The 13977-nt window shown below is 38.4% G+C and overlaps 1 protein-coding gene across 4 annotated transcripts in view; it reads right to left on the bottom strand.

Moving 5' to 3' along the window:
• The window catches only part of PARD3 (par-3 family cell polarity regulator), a 574792-nt gene that overhangs the window by 181852 nt on the left and 378963 nt on the right, over positions 1–13977 (bottom strand). The window lies entirely within an intron of this gene.

Here is a 13977-nt window from a genome sequence, read left to right as displayed (position 1 = left end):
AAACATAACTGTTATATCCTATTGTTATTGAGGGCTTCTTGAGATTCATATTCACTATGAATACATTTAGTAATCAAGCTAAGATGTTCCTCTTTGAAACTGAAGTTAAGACGTTTCTACCTAGCTGAGGTTCTGTTAATACAGGCATCACATGGGCTGATTGCTGCTGACTGACCCCCATTCACAAGCAGTTCAGAAAAGATAAGCTATTAGGATCCTGATTTAACTATCAGAAAGTAGTTTAAAATATGATACAATGTTTGAATACAAAAGAGGCTCTAAGAATCACACTCCCAAAAGTTAGTAACAGTCTAATTGGTGTCTAAACAATCCTGTTGATTTTTTTTTTTAAAAAGCAACATGGAAATTAAGTCTAAAATATAGACCAGAACAGAGCTTTCCTGTTGAGGGAGGTTATTCAGAGCTTTGGAGTGGGGCTCCATCAGTATGCTGCTGACACTCAGCTCTACTACTCCTTGTCATTCAAGTTCAGATAAGTAATTAATATCTTTACATAGTGTTTAAGTTCAATAATGAAGTAGATGAGGGAGAACAAATTGAAATGAAATCCAGACAAAATGGAGGTGTTGGTAATTAGAAAGCTAAACCTGGGGACTAAGATTCAGTTTATACTCCCCAAAAAGAGTAGGTCTACAGTTTGGGAGCATTCCTTGATCCTTACCTATCTCTGGATTTGAAGATGGTAGCTGGGGTGAGGAACACTTTTGCACTATTATGGCTAGAATCAGCTCCAACTCTGAGTTGATCTGATTTGGTGACAGTTATCCATGCCTTGGTTGCATCTCATCCTAATTATTACCCCACAGTTTATGTGGGACTATTCTTGAGAACTGTGTAGAAACTGAAACAAGTGCAAAATGTGTCATCTGGGCTGCTAACCATTAGAAGATACAGGGATCACATGCTGACTATTTTGGAAGATCTGCACTGGTTGTAACCTGCTTATCAAGGACAATTTATGGTACTGCTATTGCCTTTTAAAGTCCAAAAGGGCTTCAGGCCTGGTTACCCAAGGGATCGCCTTTCCCACTTTGAATCTATGTTGCTGTTCAAATTTGTAGGAATCTGCATATTCTTTTGAAGATGTCCCTGTGGACAAAAACTCATGTATCTGTCCCACAGGAAAGGGTCTTTTCCTGCATAGCTTCCACAATGTGGAATGCACTGTTTCAGAATTTGTGTTTCACTTTCACAGCATTTAGAAAATCTGTAACGGTCATTTCTTTCTCTAGGCTTTTAACAGTTAATTAACTTTAATATTAATGTTATATTTCAAATCATTATATTTTACTTTTAATAGGGTTCAGCCTTAAGAATTAGGCTGAACAGAAAGGCAAAATTTGGAAACAGCTGAAGAAAGAGTCTGTAAAGTCATATATCAATATGAAGTCACCGAATTTATACTTCCATGAACTATCCCCTACTTCACAGATCTGCAATATTTTAAGAAGCAGAAAGGCCTGGAGATAAGTAGAGGCAGGGCCAAGTGTGGAATGAGGAAGAAAGGAAAAGGAAGGTTCAGTGATTTCCAGCTGTGTAAATAACCTTTAGGTTAAGCTTGCAAACTATTTATAGTTAAGTCTGTTGTGAGTATAGCATTCTTAAAAAAAAAAAAAAATTGCCCTGAGGAAGTACATATTGTTGGTGGGTGTAGAAAACTATCTGCATTTTACATTTGACGCCATATACATTTGACCCTCAATAAGGATTTCATTAAACTTATTTTAGTATAATCACTTATTGTATTATTTTCTAAGTTCTCTTTGTTGTTCAAATCCAATCTGAGCAATAGCGGAAAGAAGGGAAGGGAAGGGAAGGGAAGGGAAGGGAAGGGAAGGGAAGGGAAGGGAAGGGAAGGGAAGGAGACTGGATTTGCTCCTGGAATGAATGCTAAGCTTCCTCAGTTTCTGCATCTGAATATCTATAATGCACAACAATCTTTTTAAAATTACTGAATGGTTCCTTTTATAGACAGTAGCTACATTAGGTGCCTATTCATGTTCGCAAGGGAACTGTAGAAGAAACTATTTCCTGCTACCCAGTATGGATCATTGTGAGAAAAATATTTATGTAAGATGGGGAATCCCAAAGGAAAAGTGAGATGGGATATGACCTAATGTTCCCAGAGTACTGTAAAACTAATAATGGATTGCAGAAATGGTTAGAGTATTTATTGAACTTGGGTGGCCATCAAAATAGATGTGGACAGGCTGCAGACAAAGAAAAAAAGAAATAATCCTACATAAGCAGAATATGTACTATGATGATTAAAAAACACTTTTATGTAAACAGCTCATTATTTCACTGGATATTAGCCAGGATGTAATTGTCAGAATTCAGGGTTTGGCTGAAGACCCCTGTGCAGATTTGGCTATGTTAAAGGAATGGTTTCAATAGGTTTTAAATATGGCTTTCTTGTGTTTAGGACCTGATTTTTTTTTCAAATGCAATTCTATGAATATCATGTATGATTTATTCCTTAAAATTATACCTCATGTTCCTTCAGGATCTTGAGACCTATGTATCCCAATTTAATCATCAACATGTCAATCCTGTGATAGACTGGGCTGAGAGGTAATGACTGATCCAAAGTCATTAGTGAGCTGCTCTGGCTGAGGATAAAGCATGGTCTCCCCAGTCCTAGCCCAACACACGTTTCAACATATTATTACTCAATACAAGTCCAACTGAGTTCCCTGCACATAGACTACAGCCAATGATAACCTGAATGAGGTTCCTAGAAAGAGACACTAGGAAATTAATAAGGCCTGAGAAAGCATCAACAATCCACTAGATTGTTTGACAAATCTTTGATGACCCAATACAGCTTGACCCAATATAGCTTGATAAATTAATGTCAGAAAAATTCCTTTATCAAATTCCATTCAAAATTTACAACATATACGTTCACTGTTTTTCTTAATATATTACAGCAAAATGCAACTTTCAGTTACTATTTTTTAGTCATAAGAACCATTGAAATGCTAACACCCTTAAGATTTAATCAGAATGGTTCTCTTGGAAAAGGATTGTCTTTAGGCACAAAATTAAGCTTTGCATAGATAAAAGAGGTGTTTTTGAATTATCCAAGTAATGTTGAAATATCATTCAATATTATTACTGAAGTAACTGGTTACCTGTAAATATGCATAGTATGTATTCTTCTATTTGGTATATGTGGCAATAAGTTAAATGAGGACTGGACCAGAGATGCTAATTTTTTTCCCCTAACAATATAATAAAATGTATTGTAGCCTGGGTTTTCATAGGGAAGAGTTCATTCCAATAGATTCATGAAATATAAGTCCCCCCACCCACATCTATTTCTCTCACTTCCTCCCACTTTGTTATTCAGAAAAACTAAGCCTATCAAGAACAGTTGGATTACATGGAATTACACCCAAAATATTCTTTGGAAATTCAGAGTAGCTAGGTTTTATTGGGGATTCTGGCTATTACTGCCTTTAATCATCCCTAAGTCACAATAGCTAACAGCCTAGGGTGATTGCTGGTATTTTTCTGTAATGTGTGGCTAAACTATTTAGAAATATTTAGCTACTATGGATCTCTATTTGAAATTTTTTGCTTTGTAAGCAACTTCTGGCTACTGGACAGGCATGAACCACACTGACTCATTTTCCATGGAGACATTTCTGGCTAAAACAAAGTTTCATTGTCTCAATATGCATTCTTGTGGCAACCATATTTCTTGCACATTTCCCACACCCTTTAACACATAACATGTGTTAGAAGCCGTGAATAGTAAACCTCAGAAGCTTCATAAATGTTGATTAAAAAAAAACTTTATGAATTTGTTTTAGAAATAATGCATCCTCAGCTTTACTTTTACAATTATCCCCATAGCATGGTAAAATTCCTTTACTGATTAAAAAAACTAAGGTAATACTTCATTAAAGCTACACAGTTGGCTTAAAGATTCATTGGTGATTTCATGACATGGTCCTCTGGGCATGCATGCATGAATATCTATATTTGCACCTATTGTAATGGAAGGCATGTGCGAGGAAGATACTGGAATGGAGGATCAAGGTTATCAGGAGGGAGGGGGAACATTCCTGGAGAGGTTACAGGGCAAGTGCTTCTTCAGCCCGCAGCAGGACCGTGCGAAGATGAAGAAGCTGAGACTAGCCCCTCCCTAGAGTCTCACAGGGTACATCCACTAGTTGCTTTAGCATAGGTTTAGTCTGGCGAGATTCTGTCTATTAGGTGCAAGCTAATAAAGGAACTATACTGGACTGGACTGCCTTGTTGTCGTTCTTGGGCTAGGCCTGACACCTATATTATTAAAGAAAATTTAATGAAATCTTCAACTCTTTAAATATAACACAAACATGACTATGTTTTCTCATTTTTTATATTTACCTAACTTAGATATAGACCTAGTTCGCATGAAGATAGTTTTCTTTTGTCTTAATATGATAGAGGAACTTACCTCTTGGGTCTTAGCCATAGTATGCAAATTGGGCCACTATGGCTCATTCAGCAAACACAATCAGATGTGTGAATGTTTGCAAGTTGCATACTGTGGCTTGAAAGAGCCAAATGGAAGTTTTGAATCTTTTGCACTTCAAAGGTCTCCATGCATTTTGTAGCTCCTAGCATACTTCCTAATGATGTCAAAATATGAGTTCCTAAGGTTGGAAGTACTCAAAAGGAAACATTTATCATGCAGAAGAGAAATAACTGAAAATGTGTGGATAGCTCACAGGAAAGATGGGAGGAGACTGCTGAAGAAGGATGAAGAGAAATATTACTAAGTTCTTTATGCATTTATGTTGGTATTTTATTGCCATCACCCTAACAACTTGCTTTAATACATTTGTCCTGGAAAACCTACAGGAGGTAGAGGCCTATGACAGCCAAGAGCAAAAGTATTGATACTAATAAATAGAACTATGTTATTTAGAATGTTTCTGTAAATGTTATCATATTCCTGTTACATGGTTTACATTTTTGTGATTTTATATGGTTTTGAATGTTGTACTTTCATATGGTTTTATTTGTTCTTTGAATGGATTTTACTCTGGGATTATTTTAGTGAGCTAAGCATACCTTTGTAATTGAAGTTAAATGACCTGAATGTTGTCTAAGGTAAAGATACCCTTGAGTCAAGATTGACTCTGGCCACTACATGCAGTTTCCTCAACTGTATTAATAAAGCAGTTTGTCATTGTCTTCTCCCAGAATGTTTTTCATCTATGACTTATTTAAAATTGCTATACTAGCTGTACTGCTACTCTATGCAAAGCTTGGAACTTGGGATAAATGCAAAATTCTTCCTGATGATTACATCACTAAGCCAGCCACCCAAACCCAAGAAAATACCTTTAAATTGGCCAACTAGACCTTCCAAAGAAACATCATGAAATATCTTCATCTCAAGATAGATCAGCAGATTAAAGCAAAATACTGGGATTGTGTGAAATATTTATGCAACGACATAACTGTGTGATAATTTGCAAAGCAATTTAATCCTTGCGGGTCACAAGAAGCCATCCTAAGAAGTAGACCCTGCGCTGCTAGGTCCCAGCAACTGGCTCCATTGCTCCTGACTTGGACCCTGCAGACTCTGACCCAGACCTGAAGCTTCATCTACCCAACCCTCAAGAATGCAACATTTGAAGAACAAGCATCAAAAGTCAGAGAAGCACAGGAGTGCTTGGCTATGCTGAGACACAGCTGAAGTAGCCAGACCCAAGCAGGACTAGGTATTCTGTCCTCTGGCAGGATTCAGAGCTGTTTATATCTAAGTAGCAATCTGGGATTGGTAAAGTCACTGGAACAATACTAACTGGCAAAGGCTTTATCAGTTCCCATCTTAGAGCTCCTAGCTGCCAAGACCCTATCGCAAAAATCTTTCTCAATTTGCTTTTGGATTCTCTCTTGCACTGTTTCTTTCAGCAGTCTGCCCAGCAAGCCTCATTTTGCATGTATGAAATTTATAACTTCAGGATAAGCCTCACAGATTTACTGCTACCTTCCTGTTCATGAGGCCTAGACAATGGAGGGAAGATGGGCACATGTGCTTTGCCATTGTATCATTCACCCTATACTTCCCACATTGACAGAAGAGGTGTACAGTGAGCCTATAAGTGCATTTGGCTGATCTGAAGCTATTTGTAGGATAGTAAATTAAATACAGTTATAGCATGCTCATTCCCAATTTGATATCTATTTTATATCCACTCAACACACACAAAGTACTTCTAAAGTTTGTCTCAGAAATGTGATTAAGCCTACATATCAAAATGGAACTGATGTGCCGTAAGAGAACTTCCACAGGCTGAGAAAGAAGTTAAATTAATTTAATTTTTAAATTTAAAAAATTAAAAATTAACAAAGAGCAGATGGTCATTTCAGTATCTGGTAAAAGAGCTGTCAGCCCTTCACTTAAGCAATCTGGGAAAAAGAGATTCAAGTTATTCATAGAAACTAATGAATTTGCCAATAAATGAGGACTCAAGTTTCACTTACTCAATTTTCAAGACTTTGCATCCCAACCTTTGAGTTCTTGGGATTAATGAAACTTCATGTGAATCTTGTTTCCTTGGTTGTGCCTTGTTGTTAGGGGCTTGAAAAGTACATTCTTAGATTTATCCTAATTGGGGCCAATATTGCTGAAATGTAATTTGGACAGAGGGACCAAAGGGGTAGATGAAGAAGAGGAAACTGAGCAAGGAATCTGCCTGAGCATAAGTATTGTCTTAAATATTAATTGTAGTCAGAATGTTGCTATATTTAATTAGTCTATTTACTGCAATCTCCCTAATTAAAAGTTTATTCTACTATTGATGTCACACCGTTATGGTTCAAGATTGTGCTTTCATATACATATAAGTGAGAGTCCATTCATGGAAATGTTAACCACTGACTATTTCCTTGCCATGATGTTCATTTCAAGAGCATTTCATCTTAATGGCATGAACACAGAATACTAGAGTAAATGTTTCAGATCCTAAAACTGGCAGAGATATTTCCATTACTAGACTGTTACAGTCTGAATGGTTCCAGGTAGTCTAAATAACTAGAATTGATGAGAAGATAAATAAGTGTCTCTATTTAATTTGGTACACATGATAAAGGAATTGCATTTTAACTTGGAGAAAATAAAAACCTAAACAATGCAATTACTGGAAAATATCATTAACCATTTATCTCATTCCCCTAACTCAACTGACAAATAACCATGATCTTATTTTAATAAATTTCTGTTGTTCTCAGAGATTTATTTGTTGGCATTATGACAAGATGAATATGGAAATAACCCATCATACTTCCTGTATGCATAACACTGAATAAATGAGCCTTACTCAATTGCTACTGAATAATATACTTCTGACCTTTGGAATGAACTATAAGCACTGAGAAGGATTGAGCAATTCAAGTCAATTGAAGAAAGAAAATAATCTTAAAAATCTATTACCGCAGATTCTATCCTGGCAAGAATCTCACTTTCCATTGGGTTAATACAAATAAACTCAACTGCAGCTTTTACACAGGTTCAGGTTTATTCTGCCAAGGTACACATTATCTACTCTATTGCAGATACCAAATAATTTTAATAACCTAAGATCTGTTAAAACGGTAAAGATGTGTAAAAGTTGCTTGTCTCCCAAGTACTGATTAAAGTTCATATGAATACTACTACTACTACTACTACTACTACTACTACTAATAATAATAATAATGGTTAATAAATACTACAGTTGGTCACACAGTCAGCCAGATGTTTAGACTGGATTTGGCATTTTTATCCACCTACTGAATCCTTCCCAAGGATCTGGGATAGGCAAATGTTCTTGTCTGATGGTGTTAAAGGTATTGCCGCAGGATATAAGCTGTTCCAAGTAAAGCTGGCTTCTGCAATTGACTGATGGTGATTTTGTCAATGCCAATAGTCTTCAAGCTGTGCTCCACATGCTTTGGGATTGCACCCAAGGCATCTATTACTATTGGTTCTATCTTTGCTTTCTTTTGCCATAGTCATTTTACTTCTATTTGCAGGTCTTTATATTCCAGTTGTTTCTCTTCTGTTCTGCTGTCTGCAGATATTGCAATGTCCACTATCCAGACTTTTTTGTCTTTCTTATCAACAGTTGTTAAGTCTGGGGTGTTATGTGGCAGGTGCTTGTCTGTTTGAATTCTAAGGTCCCAGAACACTTTGGCTTCTTCATTTTCTATTACTTTGTTCTGTGATCCCACCAGTTCTTGCTTGCAGGTAAACAGTATTTCTTGCAGTTATTCCAATGCACCATTATTGCTACTTTGTCATGCCATTGTTTGGAGTAAGTCTGTGCGATCTTCTTGCAGCAGCTAACTAGGTGGTCCACTGTTTCTTCAGCTTCTTTGCAGAGGCAACATTTGCTGTCTGTTACTGTCTTCTAATTTCTGGCTTTATATGCATTTGTTCTTAAAACCTGGTCTTTGGAACCAGAATTAGCCCCTTTGTCTCTTTCTTCAACTTTCCTGCTCTTAGCCATTGCCAGATCTTATCTGGTTTGCCTGCTAGTGTGTGTGTGTGTGTGTGTGTGTGTACTGGTCATGTAATACTTTCCCTTGCCATGTTTCTTTTCTGTTCTTCATTTGGTCTTTCTTAGAGACAATTTTGGTTTCTTTGGTATTCAGTAGGGCTTCATGGCATACTAGCTTCAGTGCATCTTTTTCACTGTCCTTCAGATGTTCAAGGTGTTAATTGCCTTGATGGTATTTCCGCCACTGAGTTTGGACTTTAAGACCTTCTTCACTCTCCTGATGTATTCACTACTAACCTTCTTCTTGACTTCTGTGCTTGATGTTGTCAGCTTGAAGGATGCCCAGGTATCTGTAATGATCTTTATCCAGATTCTTGAGGTTTTTTCCATAGGGCATCTTGATTCCTTCAGTTTTCACTATTTTCCCCTGTTGATGGTAAGGGTGGCACATTTGTCCAGTCCAAACTCCACTGCAATATCTTGGCTGTATATTTGGACAGTGTTGAGCAGCGATTCCATTTCAGATTATGTTTTTCCATACAGCTTCAGATCGTCCATGTAAAGGAGGTGGGATAACCTGGCATGTGTTTTTGTGATGGACTGGAATGGTGGGAAGGGAGTAAAGAATGTGCTCTCGTCTCCAGAGGAGCGAGGAAGAGATAAGCGGAGGAGACTGGCACCTCCCTAAGAAAATCCATCGGTGTGAACTGGCTGATCCTGGGAACTGGTTAGATTCTGGGAACATTGATGTCAGGCCTAGCCCAAGGAACTCCAGGAGACCATGCAGAATCAATCCAGCAAGGTTTATTAGCTACAACCCCTTAGCAAGAATGTTCCCAGAATGAAACCAGTTCCCAGGCTCAGCCAGTTCACACCGATGGATTTTCTTAGGGAGGTGGCAGTCTCCTCCGCTTATCTCTTCCTTGCTCCTCTGGAGATGAGAGCACATTCTTTACTCCCCTCCCACCATTCCAGTCCATTACAGTTTTTGATGTTTGATAGCCATGGCCTGACTTGTTCAGTATTGTTGACAGAGGAATCGATGCAATGCAACCTCTCCCAGTCTATCACCGTTGACCAGCAATTTTGTCTTCCCTTGTGCCATTGGTCCTTGCACAAAGTTTCTGATGTTTCTACTGACTCCTGTTATTTCTAGGCACTTGATTATCCAGTCATACGGCAGGGAGTCAAATGCCTTCTTGTAATTAATCCAAGCTACATTCAAGTTGGTCTTCCTTCTCTTACAGTTTTCCAAAATCATCTTGTCAGGTAGGAGCTGATCTTTTGTCTCTTTTCTGTTTGGGCAGTTTCCTTTCTGCTCAGATGGAAAGAACTTGCTTTCAACTAGATGCTGTTGGACTGCATCAGCTACAACACCAGTTAGCAATCTGAAAGTTGTTGGTAAGCAGGTAATTGGCTTGCAGTTGCCTGGTGCTGCCTCTTTTGCTAGATATTTCATTATCAAGTAGGTTTTGCCAGATGTTGACCAATCTTCAATTTCACCTCCTTGTAGTATGTTGTTAAACTGCCTGGCAATGCATGGGTGCAGACCAGTCAGATGTTTCAACCAAAAACCATGCAGTTCATCTTCACCTGGTGCTAACCAATTCTCCATTTTCCTTGCCTTTTTTTCCACCATTTCTGCTGTCATTACCAGTTCTTTCATTTCAGCTTCTTTTTTATTCTTATCTACCTCCTTTATCCAAGCTGCATTCTTGTTGTATTTCTTTGGGTTGTCCCATAGCTGTGCCCAGAACTTCCCTTTTTCTTCTTTGTCAGGTGTTGACTGGTTCATTGCAGTCTCTCCACTGAGGGATTGTTTCTGATCTGAATGAAATTGGAGAGTCTGCCTGTAGTATGCAATTCAAGCTTCAGATCTGCTGATCTTCTTGGCTATGGCTATTATTTGTTGCGTTATTATTTCCAGTGCTTCCTTGATCTTCCTTGTTTCTAGGTGATAAGAAATATCAAGAAATGATCAGGTATTCTTTGGTCTTTTTGATCTTCAGTTTCTTTCCTTTCATTTGCTCTAGATTGCTTGCATCTGATCTTAGCAGGCTGATCTTATTTTCCAACCTGATCTTCCATTTTGGTGGTGCGCTGTTTGGCTTTTTTTCTTGTTTGTTGATTTTGCATCCAAGGTATTCAATTGTAACTGCAGCCATACATCAGTTGATTTGTTTCTTGCAGTGAGCTGGTGCTTATATTTGATATTACAGTATTGGCATCATTTAATACTTGTGCTGGCTGCTTTCTTGTAACAAGCTTCAATGCAGACAACCTTATTCTGTTGTTTTTGGGCTGTTCTAGATGCTCAGTTATTCTTTGTTTCAATTTCTCTTGTTTTTTTTTGTTAGAGGGCTTTGTTCGTTGTGAGGAGAAGGCTCTACTGTCTGAGCTACTTCTGGCAAGGTTTCGATTTCTTTGCCCTGGGTAGACATTTGCAGTTCTTCCAATTCTACTTCTGTGAATACTTTAATTCATGTTATAAATCGACATTGGTCTACTAGCCTCTGTTGTGTTATTTCTGATTCTGGATGCTGTTCTTTCCAGAACTGGTGCATTCTTTTCAGATATCCTCTTCTCATTAGACTTGATTTGTAATAGCAGATCATTATTTCTTTGTTTTCGGTCTTCATATACAGTGGGGCAAAAAAGTATTTAGTCAGCCACCAATTGTGCAAGTTCTCCCACTTAAAAAGATGAGAGAGGCCTGTAATTTTCAGCATAGGTATACCTCAACTATGAGAGACAAAATGGGGGGGAAAATCCAGAAAATCACATTGTCTGATTTTTAAAGAATTTATTTGCAAATCATGGTGGAAAATAAGTATTTGGTCACCTACAAACAAGCAAGATGTCTGGCTCTCACAGACCTGTAACTACTTCTTTAAGAGGCTCCTCTGTCCTCCACTCGTTACCTGTAGTAATGGCACCTGTTTGACCTTGTTATCAGTATAAAAGACACCTGTCCACAACCTCAAACAGTCACACTCCAAACTCTACTATGGCCAAGACCAAAGAGCTGTTGAAGGACACCAGAAACAAAATTGTAGACCTGCACCAGGCTGGGAAGACTGAATCTGCAATAGGCAAGCAGCTTGGTGTGAAGAAATCAACTGTGGGAGCAATAATTAGAAAATGGAAGACGTATAAGACCACTGATAATCTCCCTCGATTTGGGGCTCCATGTAAGATCTCACCCTGTGGGGTCAAAATGATCACAAGAATGGTGAGCAAAAATCCCAGAACCACACGGGGGGACCTAGTGAATGACCTGCAGAGAGCTGGGACCAAAGTAACAAAGGCTACCATCAGTAACACACTACGCTGCCAGGGACTCAAATCCTGTAGTGCCAGACGTGTCCCCCTGCTTAAGCCAGTACATGTCTGGGCCCGTCTGAAGTTTTCTAGAGAGCATTTGGATGATCCAGAAGAGGATTGGGAGAATGTCATATGGTCAGATGAAACCAAAGTAGAACGTTTTGGTCTAAACTCAACTTGTCATGTTTGGAGGAGAGAGAATGCTGAGTTGTATCCAAAGAACACCATACCTACTGTGAAGCATGGGGGTGGAAACATCATGCTTTGGAGCTGTTTTTCTGCAAAGGGACCAGGATGACTGATCCGTGTAAAGGAAAGAGTGAATGGGGCCATGTATCGTGAGATTTTGAGTGAACACCTCCTTCCATCAGCAAGGGCATTGAAGATGAAATGTGGCTGGGTCTTTCAGCATGACAATGATCCCAAACTCACCGCCCAGGCAACGAAGGAGTGGCTTCGTAAGAAGCATTTCAAGGTCCTGGAGTGGCCTAGCCAGTCTCCAGATCTCAACCCCATGGAAAACCTTTGGAGGGAGTTGAAAGTCCGTGTTGCCCAGCGACATCCCCAAAACATCACTGCTCTAGAGGAGATCTGCATGGAGGAATGGGCCAAAATACCAGCAACAGTGTGTGAAAACCTTGTGAAGACTTACAGAAAACTTTTGACCTCTGTCATTGCCAAGAAAGGATATATAACAAAGTATTGAGATGAACTTTTGATATTGACCAAATACTTATTTTCCACCATGATTTGCAAATAAATTCTTTAAAAATCAGACAATGTGATTTTCTGGATTTTTTTCCCCCATTTTGTCTCTCATAGTTGAGGTATACCTATGATGAAAATTACAGGCCTCTCTCATCTTTTTAAGTGGGAGAACTTGCACAATTGGTGGCTGACTAAATACTTTTTTGCCCCACTGTATTTGTGATGGGTTAACAACTTTTATTCCAGTAGTTCTGCAGCTACTGGCCCTGGTTGCTCAGCCAACAGTCCTGAGTCCTGCAGCCCACTTATCAGCAGATGTCCAGGAACTAGAACACCTAGCACAGTCCTTGTTGACCTGGGCAATGACTGATCTGGTATGGGTTTCTGTAAATTACATTTCACCATATTATTTATGGGAGAGACATTCTTCGTCCTGTCCAGTATGGTTGAACCTCTGGCATAGCTCTCATCCTCCTCATAGCATGCAAATCCCACAACCACGTCAAGGTAATGTCTCACTGGGGGATGATGATGATGATGATTCAGATATTTATCTTGCTTAGCCCTGGTAGTTTATGACTTAGGGTCATTGCCCTTTAACCCAAATGTATCTCCATGGATGTTAACAAAGACTTGAACAATGCAATATGCTTGTATTCTCAGAAATAAAATAATAAAATTTGTGCCCTCTAAAAGTAAATGGCCAGTTCCCTACAATACTTATTAAATAAGCAATAATAGCCTGAACTCAAGGGCAATGCACTTGACTCTAATTGCTATAAGTAAGAGAACAGTAAACAGAATTAAAAAGGAAATTATTGAATGTTTGATCACTGTGTTCTTAGGATGCTTTGGGAAAACAGATCCAAATGGAAGGCTATAAAAATGTGAAGCAAGGAAGGGCTAGTAGGAAGGAATGGGATGCATGATTATTATGGCAGTTTCTATGCTGGTTATGGACTGTAGTAAATGATTCAAATCAGCTGTTTGAGTATGCTTTGTGATGTTTGAAAAAAAAACCCAAATCTAATCACAAATATGTGGCATAAAAGAGAAATTACAAAAAGAAGCTTAAAGTGTAACCACGTCAAGTATTTGATATATTATACAACCAAGCACACTGTGGTAAAACTAGAACTTCAGGTTATTAACCAAAAGTTGGTAATACCTTTTCAGGCAAAAATACAGCAGAAATATACAGAATCAAGAAAAAATGGAAACAATATTTTTCTTATACTGGCAGTTCATCACTTGGATTCATGCCTATCAGTTCAGAAAACAGTCATATTGGCAGAGTTCAGCCAACAGCATATCATCATGGACATTTAAACTTTCAATGCTTTAATAATGCTGTACTGTAGAATTATCATTGTATAATGTAGACAGACAAGGCTGTAAAATCTCCCTTATTCACATATTCACCTTGCTTTGC

This window comes from Python bivittatus, unplaced genomic scaffold (assembly GCF_059951505.1).
Source record: "Python bivittatus isolate LINGU-HERP-01145 unplaced genomic scaffold, Pbiv_v1 ctg000610_np1212, whole genome shotgun sequence".
NCBI lineage: Eukaryota > Metazoa > Chordata > Lepidosauria > Squamata > Pythonidae > Python > Python bivittatus.
This window is presented reverse-complemented; position numbering and strand designations above follow the sequence as displayed.